Raw genomic sequence first — 19,853 nt, 5'->3', positions numbered from 1 at the left:
CTGTAATATGCCTAAAAGGATGTGTGTTCAGGTAAATGTGTATTTGTAGAACCAAGATGGGTTCCTAGAGAAAAGAGATGGCGTCAACAGATCTCCAAATCAGACTGCAACAGGCCATAGTTTCAGCTCTAGACAGAGGATCGGAAAACCACCCAGGCCATACCACAGTCCATTTCTGCTGCCAATACAGGATTATGTGGCATTGCAAACATTCCACATTGTGTGCCTTGAGGAATCACAAGGACCCCTAAAGAGACTCACATCTTAGAGGGAAACTAAATCCTGGCTTTGAAATACAAACACTGTCTCCCAGTGCTGCGTACAGGGGCTCCCCACCAGGATCAGTCTAATTGCTCAGTGGGGTGACAGCTGCTCTTCTCCAGGGCTTCAGCAGATATGATTTTCTGGCATGAAATAAAGGGAAATGGAGCCTTAAGAATATAGTGTCACTGTTGTCTACTGTGGATTGAATATAAAACTCTTCTCCCAAATCACAGGCAAGGCGTTGTGGGTGATCTGTCAGGTAAAATACTAACAAGTGCCCATTCATGAGAGAGCCACTCACCCATAAAGAACATTCCAGACGACACCCACTGCTGGCTGGGGTGGATGTGGCTTTATTTGATTTGGGGTTGATTTATTTGTTTGCCTGGCTTCTAGAACAGCATAACTTGGATTTAATGTCTCGAATACTGAATCCAATACTTCTAGGTTCACTGACTTGTTATTATTTAGCATTTATGAAGTATATGTCAATGCACTTAGCACTTTACAATGACTCATAAAAAGGTCTGATCCTGGCCATTGAGCAGAAGGTTGCTATCAGTTGAAATGCTGCCAACGTGGAAATGTTCCTAGGACAGATCTGTATACCTTTTTCCCCACCCCCAAACAACCTGTCCCAGTTGCTGAATGCATCTGAGTCCAACAATGTTTATTTCAATGCAATAGCTTCAGTGTGGAGCTCCTGACACTTAAGAAAAGCTGAGAAAGAATGGGTGAATGGATAGATAAATGGATGTATGTGTGGATGCATGGATGCATGACTGCATGCATGGATTCATGGATGAAAGGGTGCATGGATGGATGGATGGATGGATGGATGGATGGATAGATGGATTGATAGATGAATGGATGAGTGTGCATATGCATGAATTCATGGGTTCATGGGTGGAAAGGTTCATAGATGGATGGATGGATGGATGGATGGATGGATGGATTGATGGATGGATGGATGGCTTTTTCCTAAATGGATATCTTCCACTGTCCACCTGTCTCTCTGCCTAAAGCTTTATGTAAGCATTCTCCATACCTTTAGCTTATAGAGCTGACTGACATGGAAATAAACTGTTACTTTAGTGGCTTTTATGTGATCAGTAACTATGGGTAGCCAGAGACATGAGAACTTGATTGCATAAAATCATATAAATTGGCAACAGTATTATGTCAATGCCATTGTCTTGGTTTTAATGTCATAATAAGATTGTATAAGATGTTACCATTGGAGGAAACTGGGTAAAGGACCTGGGGCATTATTATCTTTGCTTACTGTGAATCTGTAGTTATTTCAAAAAAGAATTGTATTAGCTTCACATATCTGTAGTCCTACCTCAATGTGTACACATTCCAGTCACCAGCCTCTCTACTAATAAGAGCAATAATTCAAGACTCCACCAAAGCAGACCCAGAACAGACTTAGATCTTCAAGGGCTTCACTGGGGGAAATGCCTGTGAAGTATAAAGTAGCAGGAATAAAGTCTCGTGTCCTTAGACCCTTCAAATGTCTAGGCAGTTCCTGTACCTGTGAAATGGGAACAGGAAAGGAGAGCTGGACAGGAAGAGCTCAGGCCATGAGCCCTTTAGAAGAATATTTCAGCCAAGCCACTGAGAAGACCCTGAACAAATGTTGTGTTGTGTGGTAGGGAAGCACCAGTGTAGGAAGTGAGAACCCCACAGCTTGGTCATTGTCTGAACACGGTAGCCTAGAACAAATATTATATGTGTTCAAAGGTGCAGACACAATTGGAGACTGGTGATTAGCTGTTTCCAGGGTGCATTTTGTTTGTCATATTTGGTGTTTTGTGGCAGAGTTTTCTTCTGTAGCCTTACAACTCTCCAGACTGGCCTGGAACTTATAATCCTCCTGCCTCTGCCTCTCCAGTGCTAGAAAACAGACAAGTATCACCAGGTCTGGCCAGAACCTGTTATCTTTCGAGGAAGCTCTGAGCAGGACTCCTCTCAGCGACCCTGACTTTGACGTGTTTGTCATCATAACCCACTGCATACACCTTCTAGTCATCCGCCTCTGCTCTAACAGCAGTCCCTCTCCTGGCCACATATTCTAACTCCGACCTTCTGTTTCATGTATGTATGTGAAATGTATCCATCCATGTATATATGTGTGTATGTGTAAAATATATGCATGTATGTGCGTGCCCTGCCCACCCAGTACAGCATCAACTCCTGGAGACAAGCCAACCGATCTGCTCTATCTGTGTGCCATCCATCTCAGTCGGCCTCCCTACTGCTTGGTAGACTTTGCTTTCTGTCTCCTAATTCCATGGCTGGTGTTTATTACTGCCTTCTTCCTTCCTAGAGCTTCTCTGCTGCCCACACCCCCGCTGTTTTCTGGGGGTGGCCTTCCCTCATAAGTCATTATGCATTCCTTGTCTCTCCTCCACGTCTGCATGCTTCCTCATCTGCTCCTTCCTTGAGTGCTAAAGAAAGCTTTACAAGGCTTATCCCTCCTTGGGCCCTCAGAGCCCTCTGCCCAGCTGAGTCGGTCAGATACTGTTTTGCCTCTAATGCATCGTCTCCCTCTTAGTCTGTGACCATTGGTTCCTTTATCCAAAATAAGCTCTCTCTGGATCCTTCTACCATGTGAGCTCGTCTCAAATCTATCTCCTGTCACCGTCATCCATTGACATTTCATGCTTGCTCACCCAACGTCCTTTACCGCTCTTCCTCCTCCACGCTCCTTAAGCAACTTCCTCATGGGTGCCTGTGGCGGGGCCTCTCCTTAGAGCTCACCTTCCCTGACCTTCCATTCTATGTGTCAGCTCCCTCAGCCTCCAAATGCATCCTCCATTTCTCCCAGGGCACACAGCTCTCAGTTCTCCTCTTGTCTACAGCCCTGTCTCTTTGGACTTCTCTCCTTTTTGTCTGTCTGTCTGTCTGTCTGTCTGTCTTTATCATTCTTGATTTGCCTCTGCCCTCTCTGCCTTCAAATCTTCATGTGCCTGAGGTCTTAACCCTCCTGGCCCTGCAGGGATTGTAAGTCCCAACTCTCACTTCCCATTTCAGTCTGTAGACAAAGTTCTCATGCATTCTGTGAGCATTTCACCCTCTGTGTCCATCCATGTTCCCCACCCCCATATTCTCTTATCCTTGAAGCTTTCCTGTCATTCTTCAGCAGAAGCTAACTCATTCTATCGGTCATATAGGTTGGACTCTGGCAGTCAAGTTGAAACAGGGCTGGACTGTGCAGCCCATTCTGGTCTGGGGCTCACCACATAGTCCACCGTGAGCCTCCCACTCACGGCCATCCTCCTGCCTCTGACTCCCAAGTACTAAGATTACAAGCATAAGCCAACACTCCCAGCTTCAACTTGACTTTAGTAGACATTGTCCTGGCCACTCTTCCCCTCCAGTGTCTGTCCCCAGAGTCACTCCTCCAGCTCTAGCCTCACCATCTGCCCTGTGGTCCCTTGGGATGTCTCTCAGCTGGACTCTCTACCCTACTTCTCTTCTCCCAGTCTAACATATTCACTGGTGGCAATTTCATTTTGCCGGAGTTCTCATCATGTCTCTTTTAATGCTGAAAACTTGGGAAGGGGCTTCACAGCGTTACAACTCTTCCTGCCCAGCAGCTAAAAAGGATTGCCTCGGCTCAGCTAAACAGGTCTTCTTCTAAATACTTCCTTTCTTTTCTCAGTTAGTACTGAGAGGCTCATTCTCCCAGCTCCCTCCCCACCATCACTGGCCCACAAAAAAAGAAAGATGGAATTGGGGGTGCATCACTCTTATTACTAGTCCATGCCTATGTGTTTTTACTGGGGTGAACTATCTTCCCACGGGTGTAGAGCATCCTGTTGGGTTCTTCTCTGAAGCATAGCCATAGTGAGGTGACTGAGAACAAGACTAGATTTACCTGCTGGGTTCCAAGGCAGTTAGGAAATGGGGGGATGTCTCAGGGTCCCAATATACTCTTCAAGGACATCCCCTCCCACCCACTACTTCCCACAAGGCCACATCCCTGAAGTTGTCACCATTTCCTAACAGTGCCATCAGCTACAGTCCAGGTCTTCAATACATGGGATCAGAGAGGCAATGTCTAAGTGCTCACCGTTAGATGTCATCATTGTTTGGTCATGCATGACATGTGACATTATTGAGCATCATAGTTATCCACTGATTGGCAGGGAGACTAACTTGGGAATTCCACACAACCAATGAATTAACATCCTAAGTACTTCCTCTAAGACTTTAGGTACTTAAAACTATTACAATGAATAATATTGTAGTATACAAATTTTACAATAAAGAATATGTACCCATATCAAAAGACCTGGATGGTTAGAATGAGTAACTGTGTAATAATATTTTAAATTATTTAATTTTTGAAATTATATAATTTCTCCCTTCCTTTTCCTGCCTCCAGTTCCTCCTATCTACCCCCACTTTGTTTTCTCTCAAACTCATGGTCTCTTTTTCATTCATTGTTACATGCATATGTGTGTGCATGTGTATGTATACATACATACATACATACATACATACATACATACATACATATATTCCTGAATATTTAAGTCCAACCTGTTCAGTTTATATAGTGTTACTTGTATGTGTGTTTTCAAGGCTGACTATTGGGTATTGGACAACCAATTGGTGTACTCTTCCCTGAGGAGGACTATCTCTCCCACTCTCAACATTCTGTAGTTGCCTGTGGTTCTTTGTGTAGCGTTGAGGCCTCCAAGACTTGCCCTCTCCCGTCCACATTAGCATGTGTGTTGTCCTTGTTCATCTATTTTGTCAGTCATGTTGGTAAAACTTTATGGGTGTGGCTTCTGACATTCCTAGGACACAATCTTTCCACCTCCTCTTCTGCAATGATCCCTGGGCCTTGGGTGAAGGAGTTATATTGTAGATGTATCTGTTGGGAATGGGTTCCACCACTCAGTGTTTTGGTTGGCGGTGGTTATTTAAATTAAGAAATGTTCTATTGTGTAATAGACATGCTTATGTCAACATGCTGCTCATTGAGCACCTACTGTGTACAAGTCACTTGCTTGGTATTCCACATCTGATATCTAGCTATGCTAGTGAGTATATATATATATATATATATATATATATATATGTACTTGATACATCATTACTAATATACCAATGTACATTAACTGGTAACCGCCTGTCTGTGCATTATGACAGATGTGGGGAAAGTGCCCTTATCTTCATTGAAGGAAAATAGAAATGAAGACGCTGTCTCAAGGTTGATTAAAAAAAAGGACCATGTAGAGACAGGGAAATGGCTTGGTCAGTACAGTGCTTGCCAAACAGGCCTGAACACTTCAGCTGGATCCCCAGCATCCACATCGTAAACCCAGTCTGGCAGTGTGCATCTGTAATCCCAGCACTGGGGGTGGTATGGGGAGAGGAGGATCCAATAAGGTTGCTGACCAGCCAGTCTAGACCAATCAGTGAGCTCCAAGTCCATTAAGAGACCTGTCTCAAACAATAAGGTAGAAGGAAGGGTATTGCCGGGCGATGGTGGCGCACGCCTTTAATCCCAGCACTTGGGAGGCAGAGGCAGGAGGATCTCTGTGAGTTCGAGGCCAGCCTGGTCTACAAAGTGAGTTCCAGGAAAGGCGCAAAACTACAGAGAAACCCTGTCTCAAAAAAAAACCAACAAAAAAAAAAAAAAAGGAAGGGTAGGGAGATAGTTCGGCAGGTGAGGACACCTGCTGATCTTCCAGAGGACCTAAGTTAAGTCCCCAGCACTCCCATCAGGTGATTCATAACCACCTGTAACTCTAGGTCCAAGGGATCCAACACCCTCTTTTGGCCTCTCCAGGCATCCACACTCATGTGGTAGACACACACACACACACACACACACACACACACACACACACACACACACACATACATACACACACACACACACCACCTTCTGCTTTAGACAATGTCAGCACTGAACTCTGAGCCAACTCAGCCCAGCACAGTGTAAGGTTTGCACCCATGCTCACAACTGTTACACTGTAATATCTGCCACATCCGTGTCAAAACAGCCTCTAGCTGTGGTTTGAATATGAGCGCTGGCCACTACGTTTCTGAGCAGCATGCCTGTTCAAGTCTCCCTCCAGTTTTTCTAATGGATGATCTGTCTTTTTCTTTCTTATAGGTCAATTTGACTTATTGAAAAGGCTTTTTCAATAAGTAATTTTAGAATTTTCAGCAATTAATTTTAAAACCTGAGGAAATATTAGCATAGTTGAGCAAGATCACCATGAGTAGCAGCAAAAACAAAGTGCAGAGGGTCAGAGAAGATGCTTTGGGTGGCCTTTTTCATGCTGATATCTTCAAAAACAATTGAGACTTTTGCTCCATACAACTCACTAATGGAAGAGGCCGAATCCTATAGGAGAAATCCGGCGTTCCTCCTGCAGTCCCCGAAAGTGTGAGTACAAGGCAAGGCCACCTTTAAATGGCAATAATACCACTGAAATAGATCATTCAAGGGAAGGAGACATATTATTAAGGGCAACACCACCATTGACACTTGTTAGCTTGTCTCTGAACCAACACTACAGAGCAGCAAAGCTTAAAATGAATGAAATGGTATCCATTCTCCAGCTAATGAAAATGCTTTGGGCTCCAGGCCAGAGAATAGATTTGGATCATAGATGGAGCTCTTTTTCCAGGGCTTTAAATTTGAATGACTAGAATTATTTTTAAAGTACCATCCTACTCAGTCTTTTGGAATAAAAACATGGTTTTCAATTTCAAAAGAAAAAAAAAATCTCCATTCACCATAAAGATGGAATGCACCAGCTTGGACCAGCCTCATTCATGGGTTCAGTAAAACAGATAGCACACTCCAGTGCAGATGGGTTATGTAGTGGAGATACCTCTTGTAGCACCTTCCTTGCCCCACAGTCCACACATGCATACACTCCATGTGCATGCTCATATGCCTGCACAGTGCATGTGTATATAGATGCAGGCACACAAAGAGAGATACATTGTCTATATAATGTGCATGCAAGCATACACCAAATGCGTGCATATATAAGCAGGCTATATGCCCATACATATGCAGAGGAACACATAGACACATGTATACACTCACACACATACTGATGTTTTGTGTCTATGAAGCTTAAAAAAAAATACGCACATCTGACATGGAATAGAAAGAGTCCGTCCGTCTTCCCTCTACAGACATCATGTACATGTTATATAATTACTACACATAATGTATAACAAGTTCCTACAATAACAGATATTACACATATTTTTGTATGGACTTCTAAAACACCCTGCTTTTCAACCAGTCTAGAACAACTAAGGCATTTTAGAATTGCTAGTTTGTGTAGTTTTTTTTTTTCCGGCTCAGAATAGCATATAAGAAATATCACCTTAATTCAACACAGTAAGTATCTCATCACCATTGTGTGGCATTTAATTGTCTAGGAACTGAAGTCAGTTGCAAGATTTAAGAGTAAAAAAGAAAACCTCAATTTATTGCTTATTTTAAGAATGTCACATTTAAATGAATAGACTTTCTTTGAGACACAAGTATTTAGAAGGAAAACACGTAGTAGAAAGGTGTTCTCGCCTTTCTGATAAATGAGGTGGCGTTAACAGGAAATATACGTTAATTGAGACATCCTTTCATCTGGGATGAAGCCCCCTTCCAAATGAGATATGGTGAAGTTGTAGCCAAATCCTGGTCCACCCAGTGCCTTAGACCTCAGTGGGTGTCAACCTGCATCCTGGATTCATAGTCCATCACTTGCCGACTTCTTGTCTTGATCTCTGTGTTCCCAGCTCTAAATTCACTTGAAGAGGTCCTGTCTGGGAACAGAGATAGTAAAGAGCTGTGGCTGAGGCTGTTAGCCAAGGCGTGTTCCTCCAGGCACCTGGCCAGGAGGCGGCAGCCAGACAGCAGCAGTCTCCAAGTGCTGAATACCAACAGGACTCAAAGGAACTCCTAGCAGATCCTCCCACAGCTTCTCAGCCATGCCCAGGGGAGCCTTGAGGGTGCTGCTGGTGAATGTTCAAGCTCTCCTGGTGTGGCATGCAACACTTCCCAGACTTCTGTGGGTGCCTGCCGCACTTGCGTTCCACTTGTGAGCTCACAGTCTCGTGGACTCTTTAAAGAAATAAGTGTGAGTTTCCAGAAACAGACCGGCAGACCCTCCTCTGCCAGCTGCATTAGAGTAACACTGCATCTACCCATTCCCCACAGGGAACAGAATAGCCAAGGAAGCCTCTGTGACTGTCCCATGCCAACTAAGATGGAAGAGCCCACATCCTGTTCCACGGCCTTTCTTTCCATGAAGAGCAGCTTTCCGCCACGCAGTGAATCTTCCAGGGCCTCCAGCCATCAGCACTCCTCAGACTTTGGTGCTTAAGGGGAGCCTCAGAGTCTGGAGAGATGGCTTGGTGAATACAGCACCCTCTGTAAAAACGTGAAGGCCTGAGTTCAAATCCCAACATCCTTGTAAAACCCAGACATCCCAAACATCTGTAGCCCAGCCCTGGAGAAGCAGAGACAGGCAGATCCTGGGACTTGTTGGCCAGCCAAGCTACTCAGATCGCCAAGCTCCAGATTTAGTGAGGGATCCTATCTCAAAGAATACGATAAAGAGATATTAAGGATATTTAATGTCAACCTCTGGCCTCTACATGCATGTACATGAATGCCTCTACATGCATGAACATGAATGTACATATGTATCTGCATACACACACACACACACACACACACACACACACACACACACAAAATGGACTTTCTGAAGCCTCTGGACTTCTATGCTGTGACTTAATTGACTATTTTTCTGACAACTTAGAGCATTTTAGTGCTATTACTAATATTGACTCCATAAGTCATTGCTGAATAGCTGAGTTTTGAGGTGAATGAGGTTACTTTGTAAATCCAAATTAAGCCACTAAGCAGGCCAGACGGACAAAAGCCCAAAGTGTTGGATGTTCCGCTGGGGTACTTTTCTATATATTCATTATAATCACCGAAGCAAAAACCTAATGGAAGCTCTTCATAATTTAGCATCTGCCATCAGATGGGAATATCAATTCCATCTACCAAAGAGAGGATTACAGGCAGGTTCAATATAAAATGCAAATGTAGCAGCTTGGTGAGCTGCGTGTGTCAGCCACACTTCACCCGAGTCTATTAGCCTGGGAGCTTAAAGACAGCCAACGTTCTGCTGGAGTTGCTTCTCCCATGAGCCTCTGTGGGTTCAGCGGACATGTGTAGAATGAGGACATTCACTGATGGCTGAGGGATAGAGAGAGCAGGACACAGCAATGGAGGCATGGGAAGATCTGCCTGTATTCTCGCAAAGACTGTCATTGGCTCAATATGAGCTGTTTCCAACAAAGTTTACCTCTTCTGTAATGAAAGCGAAGGTTCGCCCGTCCTTCTGGTCCAGGCTAACCATTTCCAAATCCTTTTATTTTGTTGTATAATCCACCTCAGCTGAACGGAGGGAAGTCGACCAGTCTGAGCCATGGCATTGGCTCAACCTTGGTGGTTCTATAGCTCCACGCAGCACTCAGCTTCCTTTGTTGGCCCTCACCTTGGTAGATCGTCTCTCATTGGTGTATGCCTCAGACTCTGACCTCTGCTTTGCCATTATAACTCATTACACTATCACAGTTTTGCCAATACCACTGCCCTCCTAGGTAGAACTTTTTGCCTGAATGCCATGTGATCTATCTTCCCATGGTACCACCCACTTCTTCCAGCATCTTCTCCACAACTCACAGCTAACAGCAAAGCCTCAGGCACTGTGGAACTGTCCTCTTTAAGCCTTTACTCCACCACCTAAGATGTGCCTGTTAGACATTAACCAGCCCTGTGCCGCTGATCTATTACTGCATGACCACTTCCAAGCTCTGGGGCTTATATATCCAGTGGCATCTCTCTTTTCCAAGGGAGTATCTTGCAAATTGCTACACAGAATGACAGAAATAAGCAGTCCCTTTCAAAAGAGCACTCCTAAATCTGGACATGGCGATGCATCCTGTAATCCCAGCACTCTGGAGACGGAAGCAGGAGGATATCGAATTTGAAGTGAGACTGACAAATTAGACAGACCCTGTGTGATAAAAAACGAGAGGAAAAGGAAGAGGGTTGAAAAGGAAAACAAAAGGAAAAAGGGAGGGGCATGCAGGCCGGAGGAGACCATTGCATGTCACCCGTTGAGCTCCAGAATAGGAAAGGAAAGAAGAAGTGAAGAGAACAGAGGAAGAGAGGGAGTGGAGGGAAACAGTATTAGTGAATTTCTGAGCAGCTGCTTGCTACATGAAATGTACGGAAAGATATGACTCAAAGAGCCTATGATTTACCTCAAAAGAATACCTTGTAAGGCAAATATTTATACTCTTACTTACATAGCAGGACACAGAAATTTTACTGAGGTCATCTTTGAATCCTTGATGCTGAGGGACAGGATAGCAGTAGGCGGCTTCTTCCGGCTGCCAATGGGATGTATGTGGTCATCACCCAGACTTGGTATCTCATCACAGCGAACCAGTTTTGTATCTCTGAAAAGGTGTGAAAAATACACTATCCATCCCCAACTCCAGACAACTTTTAGTCTAGTAAGTAGTAAGGCTTCTAAGAAAGCCGATTTGGTCCTGGCGAGGTGGCTCGGTGGGTAAGAGCACTTGCTATACAAGCATGAAGACCTGAGTTCAGATCCCCAGGATCCAAATAAAAAGCCAGGTGTGGCTGCATGAGCCTGTCACCCCACTGCAAGAGTGACCCAGAGACAGGAGGGCCCATGGGGTTTGCTAGCCACCAGCCTTACCAAAAAAACACTGAGCACTTCATCCAGGGAGAGACCTCGTCTCGAGGCACTAAAGCAGAACACAACAGCAGACACCCAATGTCCTCCTCTGAGCCCTGCACACGCACACCGACACACACGCACATGGACACACACGCCTGCACACCCACATGCACACACATCACGCACACCGACACACACGCACATGGACACACACGCCTGCACACCCACATGCACACACATGCATACACTACACACCGAAAATATAGCAGAAGATTTATAGAAATTACGTAACGAACTTCGAAGTCAGGGCTGTTCTGTGAGCCAGGTCATCATAGTCTACTTGAAAAGAAAAGACAAGAAAAGCTTCCATTTTTGTCTGCATATTTGGGTCGTGCGGTCATCCTCATTTATCGTGGATTCTGTGTTGGTGAGTGTGCACATCCACTGAAATTCTGTTGTGACTCCGAAGTCAGAATGTATGGCACTTACATGGTTATTCACGGACATGGGAAGAGAGGTGACAAGTTCCCAGCCAAGCAAGGTGACTCCATATGACTGATTCATTTCTCATTCTGTAAACAAGGCTCTTTCCCTGGGTGGGGCTCCATTTTTCACATTGTCTATTTTAGGTTGGTGACATCACTGCTGAGGTGATGTCACTGTTAAGATGCCCCCAAGCATAGCACCCAAATACTAGCTAGCATGCCCAAGAAAAATCCCTATAAGAGCCTCCCTCGGGCCTGAGTCACAGTGCTGGTGGCTAAGTTCATTGCTCATGAAGTGATGGTCATGTTCAATAAGGTGTCCTTAGACACATGTTTGGCAAAAGTACAGTGGCCAGAGGCTTGCAGGACCCTAAGAGTAACCAAGAGCAATTTATTGCCCCCAATTCAGCATCAGCAGTGACTTCATAAACCAAAACAACAGCAAATAATAAGAATCACTGTGTTGCCGGGCAGTGGTGGCACACGCCTTTGATCCCAGCACTTGGGAGGCAGAGCCAGGCGGATCTCTGTGAGTTTGAGGCCAGCCTGGGCTACAGAGTGAGTTCCAGGAAAGGCGCACAGCTACACAGAGAAGCCCTGTCTTGAAAAAAAAATAAAAAAAATCAGTGTATTTAGGGAGTCCTAATAATGGCAGTGAGGTGTGGTACCAATGATGTCATGCCGTTTTCTCTTCTAGTTTAGTATTTTTGGAACGTCATGCGTGATACAATGTGTCTTGATTGCGTCCACTCCTTCCTGCCCCCCACAACTGCACTCATCTCTTCTCAAATCCATACCCTTTTCTAATATGTGAAAGTGTGTGTATCTCCTACTGGATCCGGTTAATCTTGCCCCTCCCTGTGCACAAGGAAGTAGTGTTGGCCACTGGGGGGGGGGGGTTGTCCCTGGAGCCCCGGAGAACACTGATCTCCCTTGCTTAGCAGCCTTAGACTGCCCATAGCTCCTCACATATGGGTGTGGCCTTGTGAGCCTGTCCCTCATACTATTTTCCGCTTCATGGACGATGAGATCTTCCAGAGTCATCTGTCTGTCTTCATGTTAGCACGGGTGGACCTCCTCACTGTTCAGATCTACCCAGTACTGAGCCCCACCCCTTGCATCTGCTCTGGGAGACAGGCAAAGAAGCAGTCCTTGACCTCAGACACTCCTACCCTTATTGACATGACCAGACTTAGGGTGACAGACAAAAGAGAAGTGGAAACCTAAGGAGCAGGGTGAACCAGCTCCCTGAGGCACCGCTCGAGGGAAGCGGGGCAGTTTTCTAGTGGTGACCTCGAACGGTTAATTTCATGTTTCCTCCCAGGAACTCTGCAGAGAAAGTGCGCCTGTAGCCGGCCCTTCTAATTAACTCTAAAGTTCCTACTACATCAGCCAACACCTGGAGACCACCCTCAAGCTTGCCTCTCTCCTGACTAGAGTCAAAAACCTGATGTAGGTGAAAACAGCACCATAGGAAATCCCTCTTTGTCTATCGGAAATGATGGCCGTGTTTCCCTCGGCCTGATGACACTGGAGACCTTGTAACCCTACAGCTGAAGAAACAGAAGTTATGGCATTCAAACTCGAAACAGTAATGTTGTTTTACGAAGCTCCTAGTCTGTGCCAAGGTGCTGGGAACACAGAGGTAAATGTGAAGTCTCCGCCTGTATGTATCTCATGATCCAATAGGAAAACTTGGTCACTGTAAACACGGGACAAATGCTACAGACGAGGGCGGTACAGGTGGGGCTGGTGGGCACACACAGTCTGGGTGGAGGCTTGTGCTTCTTGATGGAGTGGAGTCTTGAAGGGGGAGAAATCCGGCAAATGAAGGAAGTAGGGGGTGACCGTGGAGTTGTAGGGGTCAACATCCTAGTATAAAGAAGCACTCCCTCGTGACGTGCTAGAGGTTAACACCCTAGTATAAAGAGGGAGAGACATGAAAGGGTTAAGGAGCACAGGGTGCAAACTAGGGGACTTATAAGAGAGAAGGCAAGTGGGAAGTGATGCCTGGCTCATGAGTAACCTTGAAAGCCAAGTAGGAAGAAGCATCCTCTGAAGGACGCCATAGAGGCCATCAAAACTATCACCTCTGCACTCCCTGTGGCGGCTCAATTAAAGTGGCACAGAGAATGCATCATGGGCCGGGCACATCTGAGGGTGAAGAGAGCAGTCTAGCTCTTGGGAAAACCACTAAGGAAATAACCCAAGAAAAGAGAAATGAGAACACAGCAAAAGGCCACCCAGAGAGGAAAGCGCTAGCCAGCTGCCTGGGGTCGCCTTACATTGCGCAGAGCAAGCTGTATACGCCTGAGAACAGAAGAACGCAGGCCTGTTCCGGGGCAGTCATATCGAAGAGAGTAAAAAAGGGATGAGGTGCCCAGAAGTGAAACAAGAGATAGAACAGTGGCAGATATAACAGGAGGGAGGCAGAATCCCATGACGGTGGGAAGGGAAGGAAGCACAGTGTAATCGACCATGAGTGGCCAGGAGTGTTGGTGAGGAAGTAGACAGAAGTGAGGAGGTAAATGATATGCAGGAGTCTGTGTCCCAACTACATCAGAGGCTGAGACAGGACCACCTGGGCTACAGAATGAGTTCAAGGCCAGCCTGGGCAACTTAGCAAGACCTTGTCTCAAAATAAAGTGTAAAGGGAGCTGGCAGGATGTCTCAGCAGGTAATGACGCTTGTCTGCAAGCTTGACCACCTGGGTTCAATCCCTGGAACCCACGTGGTGGAAAGAGAGAACCAGCTCCTGCAGGCTCTCTTCTGACACCCTCACACGCACCTTCACAAACATGTGCACACACGGAATAAACAAATGTAAAAGCTGTTTAAATTAATAAGATATACAAAGAGAGCTGCATGGCATAGCTCAGGACTGAATGCCTGCCTGGCATATACAAGCATTCCCCAGCTCATTTCCCAGCACCTGCCTCCCCCTCAAGAAGCAAATGTAGAACACCTGGTGTTTAAACTTGACTTTCAAAGGAAGGAAGGATGTCAGTGCTAATGTTGGAGAATGGAAGGCTAGTGGGTGGCGTGCCGTAGCCACTGTAGTGTAGCTTTGGTTGCTTATGGCTAACAGGACACAGGGAACATGGTACAAACAACACAGCCCACACAATGCAAGCCTCAGAATGAGAAAAGTAGATGAGCTTTTGGTCAGGAGTTCAAAAGAGGGTGTCTTTAACACAATCTTCCAGAGAGTAATCACGTCGGAGTCCGACCCTGATGCCCCGTGATGGCTTCTCTGTAGCTTTCCCCTTAGGCAAGTTCTGTCTTAGAGTGTGCCATCTGCAAAATAAGCCATGTAATAGCTAGTCACGCATGTTGTCGCGGGCTGCAGTGAGAAGCAAGAGAATATGTGTGAAGAGCACTTTGAAGATGGAAAGCCTCATACGATTGTGAGATGTCACCATGTGAGAACAGGGTCCTTCTCTCTGCCCTTTGCCATTTGCTGAAGGGCCTTTTTCTGTGGCTATTACTTCAAGCACCAGGGAAGCTTCCTTACAAACTGCAGGCGGGCCCTCTCTCTTCTGGAAATGTTCATCTGTTTAGTTACTATCCCCCTAACTGATCAAGAAGGACAGTCTACAGACACATTAGACATTTTAAAAGAGAAAAAAAGGAAGGGAGGGAGGGAGGGAGGGAGAGAGGAAGGAAGGAAGGAAGGAAGGAAGGGAGGGAGGGAGGGAGGGAGGGAGGAAGGAAGGAAGGAAGATGTTGTGGTTAATGAGCTGGCTCATTTAGTAAAGTACTTGACATCCACAAACAAGGACTTGAGTTTAGATCCCCAGTATCCACCTAAAAACCCAATACAAAGCACATGTCTGCAACCCTGGTGCCTGGAAAGGTAGAGACAGGTAAATTCCTGGGCCTTGCTGGCCAGTCAGTCTAGCCAATCAGTGAGCTCCAGGCTCAGAGAGAGACCCTGACTGGAAATGAAAGTGAAAGGGCAGACCGACATCACCCAACATCAACCTCTGGCCTCCACATGCGCGCACACACACACACACACACACACACACACACACACACACACCCATGCACATACCTGCAGCTGCATGCACGCATGCATACACAAATACATACACTGCACACATATACACCACACACACACACACACCCATGCGCATACCTGCAGCTGCATGCACACATGCATACACAAAGACATACACTGCACACATATACACCACATACACACACACACACACACCCCAAACTGAAAAGAGAAGAAGAAAGTTAAGGTACTCCTAATCATAAATAACTTTTAAAAGTACTAGAGAAGTATTGTGGTTTATGCCTAGAATTCCAGCACTTAGGAGATTGAGGTAGGAAGATCTCAAAGTGAAGGCCAGCCTGGGCTACATGATACAAATTATTTCTATATATTTAATCTTCCAAGTTAGGAAGTGAGGAAAGAAATGTTTGTGAAGGCCACTGGCTCAGAGAAAGCTGCCATCAGAGCGTGACTGCTTCGACGGCATTGCCACAGAGCAAGCACACCGTGTTTATTCATTTCCTTCCCCTTTATTGCTTCTACTTAGCCCTTTCCTCCTAACCCAACAGAGCAAGTGTTTCCATGATGTTTGCCGTGTTGTGCTTAATGTATTTCCAATCACTAAAACATAAAATGACCCATGCTAGGTATTCTAGACTAAAACAAGGGCTACAAACTGGGCGGGCCTTTAATCTCAACACTCTGTGAATTCAAGGTCAGCCTGCTCTGCATTGTGAGCTCCAGGCCAATCATGTCTATGTAGTGAAACCTTGTCTCAAAAAACAAAAGAAAAACAAATGAAATAGCTTCAAAGTGGCAGAATGTTTGTTGTTAAAACTGTTGTGCCTGGCGGCGGTGGTAGCCCACGCCTTTAATCCCGGCACTTGGGAGGCAGAGCCAGGTGGATCGCTGTGAGTTCAAGGTCAACAGGGTCTACAGAGTGAGATCCAAGACAGGCACCAAAACTACACAGAGAAACCCTGTCTCAAAAAAAAAAAAAAAAAAAAGATTAAAAAAAAAAACAGTTGCAAGTGTGAGTTCTTCAAGACACAGGTAGGGTTTGGGTGTTTGTTTTGTTTTGTTTGTTTGTTTTTAGTTATCGTAAAGATTTATATTTTTATTTTATATACATGTGCTGCCTGAATGTATGCTTGGTGCCCACAAAAGCCAGAGGCGGCCTTAGATCCCCTGGAACTGGAGTCACAAATGATTGTGAGCCACCATGTGGGTGCTGGGAATCAAATCCGGTCCTCTGCTAAAGGAACAAGTGTTCTTAACCATGGAGCCATCTCTCTAGCCCCTAGATTTTTAAATTGGTGTATTTGGGGATGTGAATGTGTCTCAGTGGTAATAGCTTGCCTGTCATGTATGAGGCCCTAGAGTCAATCCCCAATAAGGTATTTTTTTTAAGTTAAAATGAATGTATTTTCTATTTAAACACACCAATTCTAGCACCTGTTTGAACACCGTGGAAAGTCAGGAAGCAGGGGGCGGGGCTTTTCTTTTCACAAATGCCAGATAATTAGGAATAAAGGCTCTCTCTGCTCTCTAGGTCACCCCCAGCCCTTCTCCTGTGTATTGTCTCTTGAAACTGGGCCACTGATCCTTGAGCAGTTCAGAATGTCTGAGCCCACTTTAAAAGCAAACCAGTAAAGGAACAATGCAACAGACAAAAATAAAAATTAAAATAAAGAAGGTGCCAAGCTTGTTGGCATAGACCTGCAATCACAACTACTCAGGAGTCTAAGGCAGGAAGATCCCAAGTTCAAAGCCTACCTGTGCTATAGGGTGAATTCAAAGAACCCTGAGTAACTTGTTAAGACTTTGTCTCAGATTTAAAAGAAAAAGTAAAAAGAGGGTGTGGGATATAATTCAATGGTAGAGTTCTTATCTAGTGCATCCAAGACCCACGGTTTAGTTTTACTATCACCCAAAAAAAGGCAGGTGGGGGGGGAAGGAAGCAGAAGAAATTCTAACACCTGTTGGAATAAAGAGAATAGAAAGAAAAAGAAACTCCATTTCAACAGCCCAGTACTTTGGGTGGCCTGGCCAGCTCTTCCCCGGCATTCTGCTTACCGTAGTGATGGACCCCTTAGCTGCATGTCAGAGCATTACTCTTCATTGCTTCCTTGTATTACAGAGATCAAAATAAAAGCAACTGCTTTTGCCGAAGACCCAATGCATAGCAAAAATAAATAAATAAAATAAAATAAAATAAAGTTTTTACTTCAAAAGTAGACGCAAGAAGCATTGGGGATATGGATCAACAGGAAGGCTTTGCCTACTCAAAGCCCTAGTTTGTATCCCCAGTGCTTAATAAAACTGGTCATGTTGGGGCACACCTGTAATCCCTGCACTTGGGTGGTGGAGACAGGGATATCAGAAGTTCAAGGGCATCCTTAACTGTATAGCAAGTTTGAGGCCAGCCTAGGCTACGTGAGACCATGACTCAAGAGGGAAAAAAGAAAAAAACAGGGAGGAGAGGATAGAGTCAAGCCAACTGTGGACTTTTGTACCTGGACTACCAATACTTAGAAGCTGAGAGAGAAGGATCACCATGAACTCCAGGCTAGCCTAGGCTACAAAGTGAGACTCAGTCAAAAATGGGGTTGTGGGGGGTGGGGAGGTGGTCAGGAGCAATTGCTCAAAAGGTTCCAGGATGTTCTTCTGACCTTTACAAGGTCAAGAAACTTTGATAACCTATGCCTGCGCCTGAATGGAAAGACATCTGGTAGACCACACTTGTCATTTCGAGTCAGCATGATAAAGCTCACTGAGGTTTATTAACGCAGACATGTTGATCAAGGCTGGTCTGTGCCACACAGGAGAACTCTTCCTTAGCAGTGCATTCTTTGGCTTTCGTCAAGTGGCACGTTGTCTGTGGACTTTCCTATTCTCCAGCCACAGAGGAGAAAGTCAACCCTACCCCCCTGGATTTGGCTGTTATGAGGTTTAAAGAGGATCATTCGTTTTCATTACAGAAGCCCTTCTGCCTCTCCTCATTAATGAATTTCCAGTCTTCCGTTTAAAAACACAACACAACAACAAACAAACAAATAGACAAAAGGATCCGGCAGAGGACGCAGTTAAGTGGCTGGCGGGCATGACTGTGTGGGCTTTAGAGGCGGGGGATGGCCATTTACTGACTGTGAGGAGAGGCTGACATCCTTGGTTAATATGCTAATTTTGTCTCTTCCATTTAACATTCAGATCAGGTCTGTACAGGCCCGCCCTAGCTGCAGAGTCCAGGGATGGGTGGCTGTCTGCCTAGCAGCATAGAACATGCTTTGCATGAATTACATAAATACCCAAGCATCCAGTCTGCACCGACCTCACACTTTCCCTCCCTCTTCCAGAGACACACAGACACTGAGCCACATGCATGCAAGCACGCAGTGCACATGATGCTGACACATGTACCCACAAACAGCACAGGCACAGGGCTCTATGAACACTGATGGCATGCAGAAAGGTACCCTAACCATCCATAGCTGGATTTAGTCCATATTCTTTGGGTCTCTAATATATGTGCAGGATGTTCTTTTTACTGCTCAGGGAAACTTGAGATATATTGGGGAGCCCAAAAGAAAGAAGCAAGGTAAAAGTTAAAAAACCCCATTTGTAGGAAATCTTATCTAAACTACTGTATCCAGGATGTTTTTGAAAGTCCACTTTTCCACTCGTGGAAAAGAGAACTGTATAGCTCCATTAACTGAACACCCAGAGAAAAGAAAATACAACTGTTTTTATTCCTTGGTATCCCCACTCTGTCCATGTGTGTTTGGAACACTGTATAAAAAGAGTTCATGGTTGGTTTGGGACTCACCAAGCCACAGCTGGGTGACAACAGAGGAATCCCCAAACCAGCTGCCATATGTTGGTCCAAATGGCAAAGATGACCACCTGGCACGTTTGCCAGAAGCCTCGCCAATGCAAAACTGAATCTCCCCAAACTGCTCTTCCCAGGATCCCTCTGTAATGGCGGGGCAGCTCCTGGAGACAGACGGGAGGAGCAGCAGCTACTAGCAGAAGGCATGGATTGGACTTGCTTTAAACAGATGGAGCGGTTTTGAGCCCGCAGAAAGACTCCAGTGCAAAGGAATGGATATGTTGGCTTTCACTGCTTGGGTCTGTCTGGTATGGATTTGGTTTGGGGTTTTTTGTTGTTGTTGTTGTTGTTGTTTTTCTCAGCATATGGCATAGCTGTGTAAGCTGGCATGCCATGGCTCTTTCCTGAATCTTGTCCTCTTGTACCCACAATAACATTCCCAGACTCAGCTGAGGAACTCCAGCGGTTCCCATGTTCGCATCGGAGCT

The 19,853-nt window shown here is 45.5% G+C and overlaps 2 long non-coding RNA genes and 1 other non-coding gene across 4 annotated transcripts in view; 1 reads left to right on the top strand and 2 right to left on the bottom strand.

Moving 5' to 3' along the window:
• Positions 1-19,853, top strand: part of LOC128104462 (uncharacterized) — a 732,114-nt gene that overhangs the window by 564,370 nt on the left and 147,891 nt on the right. The window lies entirely within an intron of this gene.
• LOC128104862 (small nucleolar RNA U54) lies at positions 7,611-7,675 on the bottom strand. The gene has a single exon (XR_008216156.1). It is a non-coding gene; the product is annotated as a small nucleolar RNA U54 (small nucleolar RNA).
• LOC128104461 (uncharacterized) lies at positions 7,742-19,476 on the bottom strand. The gene is made up of 3 exons (XR_008216009.1): positions 19,363-19,476; positions 10,648-10,800; positions 7,742-8,689 (listed from the first exon to the last, which is right to left on the bottom strand). It is a non-coding gene; the product is annotated as an uncharacterized LOC128104461 (long non-coding RNA).

The sequence above is a fragment of the Peromyscus californicus genome, unplaced genomic scaffold, assembly GCF_007827085.1.
Source record: "Peromyscus californicus insignis strain IS unplaced genomic scaffold, ASM782708v3 Scaffold_8__1_contigs__length_139910024, whole genome shotgun sequence".
Lineage (NCBI taxonomy): Eukaryota > Metazoa > Chordata > Mammalia > Rodentia > Cricetidae > Peromyscus > Peromyscus californicus.
This window is presented reverse-complemented; position numbering and strand designations above follow the sequence as displayed.